This window comes from Molossus molossus, unplaced genomic scaffold (assembly GCF_014108415.1).
Source record: "Molossus molossus isolate mMolMol1 unplaced genomic scaffold, mMolMol1.p scaffold_m16_p_1, whole genome shotgun sequence".
In the NCBI taxonomy this organism is placed as follows: domain Eukaryota; kingdom Metazoa; phylum Chordata; class Mammalia; order Chiroptera; family Molossidae; genus Molossus; species Molossus molossus.
Genome location: NW_023425344.1, coordinates 118,742,509 through 118,753,022, shown reverse-complemented (window position 1 = coordinate 118,753,022; position 10,514 = coordinate 118,742,509). Strand labels below are relative to the sequence as shown.

General features: G+C 37.3%; 1 pseudogene; it reads right to left on the bottom strand.

Moving 5' to 3' along the window:
- Positions 1–4,671: 4,671 nt before the first annotated feature.
- Positions 4,672–6,809, bottom strand: LOC118615124 (annotated as a pseudogene).
- Between the last annotated feature and the right edge of the window lie 3,705 nt (positions 6,810–10,514).

The following is a 10,514-nucleotide window of genomic DNA, read 5'->3' as shown; positions in this document are numbered from 1 at the left end:
GATCCCCGCCCCCCTCCACTGAGGTTTGTCAGTCTGATCCATACTCCTTTCTATGTCTCTGGGTCTATTTTGCTCATCAGCTTTTTTTGTTCATTATATTCCACAAATGAGTGAGATCATGTGGTATTTGTCTTTCTCTGAAATCACTGAATTTAAATTATTGGTGATTTTAAAAATTATCCCTTTTGAAGTTGCACTTATCAAATTTTCCAGTATTAAAGAAATGCATGTTATGGAACACCTGGAAAATGCCCAAAAGAAAATATAAGAAGAAAAATCACCAGTATTTCCTCTTTCCGCCCCATTTTTTTTTTTTTTTATCCTCACCCAAGGACACTTTCCCATTTTTTGTTCAGACAGAGTGGGAAGGAGAGAGAGGGAGAGAGAGAGAGAGAGAGAAACATTGACACGAAAGGGACACATCGAGAGGCTGCCACCCGCATGATCCAACCAGGGCCGGGGACAAACCACAACCAAGGTACATGCCCTCAGCAGGAATCAAACCCAGGTTTCTCTGGATCGCAGGGCGATGCTCTAACTGCTGAGCCAAACCAGCCAGGGCTCTTTCCACCCCATTCTTAATATTCTGCTTTTTTTTTTTAATCCTTACCCGAAGACATTTTTTTGTGTTGTTGTTCAGACAGAGCAGGAGAGAGGAAGAGAGAGAGAGAGAGAGAGAGAGAGAGAGAGAGAGAGAGAGAGAGAGAAACATCAATGTGAGAGCCACCCACACAACCCTGACTGGGCCAGGGACAAACTACAACCAAGGTATGCACCCTTAGCAGGAACCGAACCCAGGACTCTCTGGTCCATGGCCTGACACTCTAACCACTGAGCAAAACTGGCCAGGGTTTATTATTCTTAAAATATATGTAATAGCTTTGCAAATTATATTGAATAGATAAATAATTGTCTAAACCATTTCTTATTGTAGGATGTTTAGAGTTGTTCATTCATTCCACAAACATTTATAAGCTTTCTACCATGTGTTGGATAGGGTTCTGAGACCTGGAAATACAGTAGTGAAGAAAACAGACAAATTTTCATGAGGCTTACTAAATTCTACAGGGGGAAGACTAGCAATAAACAAATGCTAGGTGATAATAAGTGCCATAAAAAAAAAAAAAAAGAGGAAAAGGGGTTAGAAGATAGGCAGCATGGTTAACACAAAAAAATGCTGCAGTGAGTAGATTTGTTCATAATACTTTTAACTTATTCAAATTACTTTGTCAAGATAGTTTGCCAAAGAAAGAATTACTGAGTCAAGAAGTGTGAATATTTTTCATATTCTTGTTAAGAAATTATCTATTCTTAATTACATTTCAAAGGATTTTACCAATTTGTATTCCAACCTTTAAGGTGGGATCACTGGGTATTTATACTATTTTGTAATCTTTGCTTATTTTAATTATTTATTCGAATAAACTTTTATTCATTTATATATTTTTTAAATCCTCATCTAAGGGTATTTTTCTATTTATCTTCAGATAGAGTGGGAGGGAGAGAAAGACAGAGAGACAGAGAGAGAGAGAGAAAGAGAAACACCAACGTGAGAGAGACACATCAATTGGTTGCCGCCTCCCAAACGACCCCAGCCAGGGCTGGGACCACGGCTGGGACTGAACCAGAACCGAGGTACGTGCCCTCGACTGGTATCAAACCTGCAACTCATTGGTCCGCTGCTGAGCCAAAATGGCCAGGGCCAAATAAATTTTTAAAGAGTAAAGAAATTAACTTTTATTATATTTGCTGTAAATAACAGATTCTCGATCAACTCTTAATTTTGATGGTATGCTGCTTTCTCTTTACATAACCACCAGTGCCTTAATACTCCTTGCTGAATGATTTTTTTTCCCTCATACGTTTGTTTGTGCATTTATATTTGTCATATGTTAATATATCAGGATCTGTTTCAAGGTTATTTATCTTGTTCATTTATCTGTCTATTTTGCATTAATACCATATGTTTTTATTATTCAAGTATGAGACATTCTAATATCTGGCAGGGCTAATTACCCTTAATTATACTTACCTTTAACATTTATTCTTTTGTTATTTTTTATGGTTTACTCTTCTAAATAAATTGTATACTAATTTCATCAAATATTCATCACAGTCTGCTCCCTACCATTTTTTTAATTGTTGAAAGCATTACAGAGGTCCTTCTTTTTTCCCCATTGTCCCCCTCCTTCCCACTCCTGCTTTCCCCAACCTAATGTTTGTGTCCATTGGTCATGCATATATGCATATAAGTTTTTGGTTTATCTCTTCCCACCCCATCCCTCTGAGGTTTGTTAGTCTGTTCCCTACTTCCATGACTCTGGATCTCTTTTGGTTGACAGCTTATTTTGTTCATTATGTTCCACAAATAAGTGAGATCATGTGGTACTTGTCTTTCTCTGACTGGCTTGTATCACTTCGCATAATACTCTCTAGGTTCCTCCGTGGCATCTCAAAGGGTAAGAGATCTCTCTTTCTTAGATCTGCATAGTATTCCATTGTGTAAATGTACCACAGCTTTTTTATCTATTCATCTACTGATGGGCACCAAGGCTGTTTCCAGATATTAGCAATTGTAAATAGTGCTGCTATGAACATAGGAGTCAGGCTTGTTAGAATATATTCCTAGAAGTGGGATCTTTGGGTCAAATGGCAGTTACATTTTTAATTTTTTGAGGAAACACCATATTGTTTTCTATAGTGGCTGCACCAGTCTGCATTCCCACCAGCAGTGTACTAGGGTCCACTTTTTTCCATATCCTCGCCAGCACTTGTTTGAGGATTTGTTGATGGCGGCCATTCTGGCAGGTGTGAGGATCTCATAGTTGTTTTAATTTGCATCTCTCTGATTATTAGTGATGATGAGCATTTTTTTTCATATGTCTCTTGGCCATTTGTATATCCTGTTTGGAGAAGTGTCTATTCAGGTCCTCTGCCTATTTTTAATTGGATTGTTTATCTTCCTTTTGTTGCATTATAAGAGTTCTCTCTCTCTCTCTCTCTCTCTCTCTAGATAGATAGATAGATAGATAGATAGATAGATAGATAGATAGATATATGTATTTTTTTTATCCTCACCTGAGGACATTTTTGCATTCATCTTCAGATAGAGTGATAGGGAGAAATGGAGGAAGAGAGAAAGAGAAACATCGATGTGAGAGAGACACACTGTCTGGCTGCCACCCACACGACCCCAACCAGGGCCGGGGATAAACTGCAACTGAGGTGCGTGCCCTTAGCAGGAACCAAACCTGGGTCTCTCTAGACCACAGGCCGACGCTCTAACTGCTGAGCCAGACAGACCAGGGCTATTTTTGATGCTATTAGGAATGGGATTTCTTTTTTAATCACATTTTATTTATTCATTTTAAAAGGTTTTAAATTTTTCTCTTTGAAATGATGGTATCTTACAGTACATACAAAAATACTCTGAAAATACCTATGACTTCATGTGCAAAACAGTGAATCAACATATTACAAGAATTACATGGTTATGGATTTTAATAAACTAAGCATGTATTCATGAAACTTATAAATATTACAAAATGCATTGGAAAAAGCAGTGTAAAAAAAAAACAACTCATATAATTAAATAAAAATGCGAAGTTTCTGAGCCAGTTAATGGTTGGTAATAATGTTATTCAAAAATGCCTTTAGGTATCAACAAAATCCACTGCTTATTTCTGCAGGTCTACTCCATGAAGAAAATGTGTGAGGTTGTGGGGTAAGTAATGGTCAGAAATTATCATGCCAATTTTATTCTATACCTCAAAAATACAAGTTTATCATCTTATTGTTGATACTGAACTGAGTTGTTTCTCAGTAAAACATACCATCCAGTTAATAAGAATGGCATGAGATAGGATATGTAACAATTTCACTACTCATATACTGATTTTTAGTATCCTGATTCTGTTTTGATTTTTAATAATGATGCATTTTGAAGGTCTTCATGGAAGGCAAAATATAGAGAATTTATGGTGCCCAACTCTTTTGTAATCCTCCCTGGTAACTATGCAACATTTGGACAGAAAGGCACCAAATAATAATAATGAGAATGATAATAATAATTAAATATTCCATGTGCCAATCTGGAAAAAATAATTTAAATAAAAAAGAAGACAGTAAGTGTATCTACACAAATGAGGAAAGCAAAAAAGATACCTCACATTCATTTATCTCAGTTTTCGCAAAGTGGTTTCAATGCTAAAGTAAATGTGTTAACATTTGAAAAATTACAAGACAATTTTTTTGTTGTTTTCAACTTTTTCTACTCTATACAATGATTACAACATAAGACAAAGGGGAAAAAAAGAAAATAAATGGGGAGTTCCGGACTTGTTTTCTCAGTGTCCAAAGAGCCAAGAACTGGTTCTCATAATAGAGAAATACGCATCAAAAGTTAAGGCAGTGAAACCTCCAACACAAAGCCATAATATGGTAGATGACAATTTGACAGCAGGTGATCCTCAGAGAGGTATATGTAGCAATCAGTGAGAGGATGTTACAGCATCTGCAGGTCAAAGGGTGAGTTCAAAAACCACCTGAAGGTTGTTAGACCAATGACTGTGACTTTAACCTTGTTTTATGTATGACCGCCAACTTCTATTTTTGTAAAAGTGGCTGCATCTGTGTCACTAATGGTTGCATAATCACCTAAATAAGGAGGCACTGCTTTTACCAATTAAGGGTCAGTCGAATGGAATTTTTGATGACATGAATGTTATTTGCTGGAACTGGAGATGAGGAATCTGGTAGTTCTGTACTGGGCAGTCTCTTTTTGCGTGAAGTATCAATAATTGGAATAGGAATATATTCTCCTCCAATGGCATCCACTGATTTTCTTTTTTTGTTTTCTGCAGCATGCGATTCCATAAACTTTGATTCAAATCAAATAAACTTTTCTGTATCTTTTAACCTCCTTGAGGACGCATCTATAGATGGGGAGTGAGATCTCCTGGGTACAGCATTCTTCGTTATATTGGCCATTCCATTTAGATGTGGTTGTCCCTGGACAGAGTGGGGTATTGTAGGAATAACATTTCATACTGCTACAGCAGGAATGGTGCACACATGTGGGAGTGGTACAGCTTTTACTGCAGAGTCAATTGCACCAATGACTGGAATAGATAGTACTTGAGCTGGCAGAACACTCAGTGGTTTTTCCACAATTACAGCAGCAGGCTCAGCGTTATTCCTTTTTGTTTCTCCTGAAGAAATATCAGGCTTGGAAGGTTTGTTTGGAGACACTGGGGAATTAAAAGGTGTTCCATTATCAGTGTCTCTGGAGCTATTCAAACAACTGCTATCCAGAGATGATCTTAAGGATTGAAGTCAACTTGAACTTCAATGGCATCAGAAAGACTTTGCTTTTTCTTCTTTTGAGGACTCTCTGCTGGAAGATAGTAATGAAGCTTGTTTGTTTTTTGTTTTTTAACATGATTTTCTTCATGTTAATGACTGTATCAGTAAACGACTATATATCATATGTCAAGTCTATGTTAACACTTTCTGCAGTTTTTACTCTCTGAAAAATTATTCCAAGGAACCACATAGATACATAATTATTTATAATGTTCCTTACTTCCTGGGAATGACTGGAGATTTACATGGGCAAGAGTAATAAATTCATTCCATTCCAACAAATACACGGATTTTAAGTTCTACTAATTCAACCCACTACTCTAGATGGTTTTCTTCGGTTGATGCATTGGCAGTCAATACTATATATCGTTTATACTTCTGGAAAAAAAATGGTGGCTCAAGTAGTTTAGAACAATCTGATTTTCCTTGAAGAATTTAACTTGTGACTACGTGACCTTGTTTAAATTCTTCTATTACTGTTTAAGTTGATGTGGACACATTATATGTAGAATTCTGTTGTGGGTAGGCAGGGGTGATTATGGGTATGAGATGATATCTATCTGATGAATTTACCCAAGGATCCCAAACAGGCAAATTTAAATTGCTTTCTTCTGGTTGCTTCAGCAGCACAGGATTTGGCCATTCCCACTCAAATAAAACTAAAAAGAGCGTATGAACTAAAGTAGAAGCTGCTGCATTTGGATATAATTGGCAAGTTCTTGCAACTAGCATTGCCCAAGAGACACCACCAAGGAATTCTAGCATGTTGGAATAAATACCACGTCGTTTTGCCCATAATTTGACTGCTAGTAGGGTGAGTCTAAAAGTTTCTTTATTTGGCACTAAATACAAAATTTCATCAGTAACTCAATATCCATTTAGGCTGTGAATACACCTTATATCAAGGCTTCTCAGTCAAGAGTCAGGTTTGTATTGCCAGTCTTGCAAAGACTAGACCAATTTCAACTCAATCAAATTCAAATTTTATAATAGGTACAAAGGCATCTTCTATAGCTCTTAAATTTCTAATGTCATCTTGATGTTTCAACTTTTCAAAAAAAGACCGAAAAAACTCAGATCTTTCCACATCTTGGAGCTACACAAAGTGCATCAATGTCAGCTCCTTTGGTGTGTACCCCAAACCTATAGGAGCCAAATGTGAACACTTTACCACCAACAGTAGCCACAACAGAAGGTGGGAGATTCTTGCTCTCACTAATATCGGAAATCCATTATTTTACTAAATTTGTTCAATTTATCAAGAACAACCAGCCTGTGGTTCAATTCTTCCTCATCTTCAAACACTCCAAATGGTTTCATGGCATCAATTAATTTCTGTGTGTAAATGTGATCAATTTCTTTAGGTTACTAATTGAAGAAGTGATTCCATAATGCTTTTGTTGACACTGGCTCTCCAGCACAGTGTTTGCAGACGGTTTTTTCATGGCTTCCTTTGTCTCCCTCATAGGCCACCATCTCTGGCTCTGGAGTACTGTTCTTGTTCTTTTCCTCGCTGACAGTCCACTTTCCTCCGGCTGCCTGTAGCTTGCTTGCTTGCTCATTGTGGTGGAGGCATCCAACCGAGTAGTAAAAACACCACATAACTGCCTCTAGTTATGACTAGTAATACAGTGTGGACAACGCCATTCTTTATCACATTTTAAATAAGTTATTGCTGTTACACAGGCTAGTTATTGACTTTTGTATATTTATCTAATCCTATGATTTTATTGAACTCTTTTTATCAATTTCAATAGCTTTTTAATGGAATTTCTTTAGTTTTACAAATACACAATTTCTTTTCCCTTATATTTCTAGCAGGTTTTACTCTGTTTTTGATAATAAGTTACTTGATGTATTATGATTTATTAGCTATGTTTTTTTTTAATACATGTATTATCAAAATATTACTATCTTTGCTGAATGGCTTTGGCTTTGAATTTTACTTTCTTCTTTTTTTTTATCCTCACTCGAGGACACTTTTTCAGTTTTTGTTCAGATAGAGCGGGAGGGAGAGAGAGGGGAAGAGAGAGAAAGAGAAACATCGACGTGAAAGGGGCTGCCACCTGCACGACCCAACCAGAGCCGGGGACAAACTGCAACCGAGGTATGTGGCCTTACCAGGAACCAAACCCGGGTCTCTCTGGACCACAGGCCAACGCTCTAACTGCTGAGCCAAACCAGCCAGGGCAAATTTTACTTTATGTGCCTAATATAGCTTTGCTCTGTTTCTAATTTTAACATTTTTCTATTTGTTTCAGCTATGTGTAGTGGGCACCTGTGGGAGTACCTGTCATTTACACCTTCTCTTCCAAGCACTTGGTTATGGTTGAAGCTCCATTGCGACCCCATCCCCTAGCCACAGTCGACTGGGCTTAGTATAGACACCTGACCGTAGATGGCCAATCATGGTACCCTAATAGACTGGCCTCACTCAACTGGTCTGTGTACTCAACCTAACCTAAATTGACCCATAAGTGACTCTTTGTCTTGGAGTACTACTCAGAGACCAAGACCAGTTTCATCCTGGTGGTTTAAGGTCTAAAATTTAAATACCAGGCACTGTCTGAAGTCTTATTTTTCAGCATGCAGAGAAAACTAGCATCTAGCACAGGAGAATAAAGCTGATACACAGAACCTTAGCAGTAATTAATGAGACAATATTTTAATGCCATCCAATATTTTAATGTCTCAGTTTCTGGTGTTCCTGAGGTACAGATACATCTTTGCATCTATAGTTGTCCAACTATATTTGGGGTTTTGTGAAATGCCTCAGTCTTGGTCTAATAAATCTTCCTTTTTGCTCAGGCTAATTTGAATTCATTTTCTGTCACTGGCCACCAATAGATTCCTAGCTCATATAAAATATATCTTTTGAGATTTACTCTTGAGGCAGGAATGCAAGTGAGATAGCTTTATATTTTCTAGAAATAATAATTATTTTTGATGTTATGTTGATCAGCTGAGTTCAGCAGGGAATTAAGAGAGGAAGAATATAATACTCTTGTTTAAGTTATCTTGGTCCCATTCTCCTCGTCTCTTATTTACATAATGCAAGCCACCATTTCCCCCACTGGAATGAAGTCTGAAGTCATCTCAGTCACGGTGTGACCACTTTTCCAAAGCATATATCTGAGCAGATTAGTTTCATGTCCTCTGAATGAAGTGAAGGGGAGGAAAAAAAACCAGATTGATAGCCTTTGAGAAGAACATGCTCCCTTTCTGAAACATGCCCTCCAGTGCTATCTTCAAGGCTGTCAGCCTGAACCTTTTGCCAGCTAAAGGCAGTTAGAGAAGAAAAAGAATCACTTCAGAGAATTCACTTTGCAAAAGGAACATTTGTCCTGTCATCTCTCAGCACTCTGAGAAAACTGATGGTCAAAGTCAGACTCTTCAACCATGGCATGCTGAGGGGCACTGATCCTGGATGAAGACTGTATCAGAGACCCCACATTTCCCTGACAGCTATGCCACCAAGAAGGTCAAGATCTACACATTTGCTTTCAGGACATGGTGCTACCATTTTGGTTGGTTTTTAGTCCCTTACAAATGACTTAGAAATCAAATTACTCCAATGAGTGTAAGAGGCCCCAGCTCTCTGATTGAACCACTAAATCAGACTAATTGAGGTAACAAATATGCCTGAATAGTGCATCCTTGAGAAAATGCAACCCTCAGTACTTCTTACTTGGCTGATGCTCTGACAACAAGGCATTTCTGAGACTGCTTTTGATTTGTATTGATTAAAAGAAATATAGAAAGAATTGAAGAGTCCAAAGTTACCTTTTCCCTGATTCAAACACAAACAGAAACACCAAATGGAAATTTGTAAGTAGAACACAAATCTAGCCTAAGTCATAATTATTAAGAGCATTTATTGCACGACAGCAACTTTTAGAGCCCTGTGAAATGATTTCAGGGGTTTGGTGCAGTTCATAAGGAGCCAAGTGTCAATGTCACAAATGGCTTCCAGATATTAGTACAGTTGTTTGGCTACTGTGTTGTCAGTTGCAGCAGGACAACTAAGAAGTATAATGTTACCAACAGCATGCATTCCTTTCTTAGTCCTAGATGTGATACTTTGAATACAAAACTGAGGTGAGGACAAATAACTTCTACTATTTCTGCCAACTTGACAAATACCTTCAGAACATTTAGTTTAGCTCTTTTAATCACAATGAAACCAACATTACAGAAAAAAGATCAGAAGATTACTTTAATATTGGATTGTAAAGTTAATGGCAGGAAGAAAATCTTATAATGTAATGCAGCGTGATATAATGCAAAAGGAATCCACCAGAAGTGTGTAACTGCACAGAAAGGGAGGATATGTTCCTGAAGATGGCCATGCACTGTGCTGATATGTTAAAAAGTCCGATATTTAAATCAATCCTCTGGACCTCAAAATAAGCTCAAAAGATATGGATTTTATTTTAAATGAATTATTATAGACCAAATAGCAAATTAAAAATAACATTATTGCATGATACCTTTTTGCCAACACAAAACTCTAATGAGAAGGAAAGAGTATATCTGGTTTACCTTTGCAAGTAAGGTACTTTATCTATGAACCAAAAGAAACTGACTTTTTTTTGCCTCTCACTTTACTACTCACTCACTAGTTTACTTTCATAGATTATTTAAAATCCCTGTGTCTAAATGCTCCAGATTCCAGAGATACTTTTATCAACTACAAACAATAATGCGGACAGATTCAATTTAGAATGTGATCTATGAACCACAATGTTCATTTTTCTTTTTCTGACTTTGATACCAAAAGATGCCGGGGGGTGGGGGGGTGGCAAAAGCAGGTTTATAGTTGTTCATATAAAAATAATATAATAATTAATACATAATAATACAAGAATGAACTGTTTCATGTACTCACAACTGTAAACCTACTTTTGCCCCGCCCTGTTTTTGTGAGCAAATATGATTGTCTTCTAGGCGTTCAGCCCTGAATATCCTCAGCTTTCTTGATTGGCCATTATGGACTATTTACCAATTTTTCTATACCCTGAGACAACAATTCTCCTAAAGCACATCTCAGAGAAGCAGCAATGTTGAATTAGAGAAGAAAGATGGTGTAACTGGGGTCAGGAAACCAAAGGTTGGCTTCTAACTCTGTTCTAGTTGAGCTTGTTTATTAT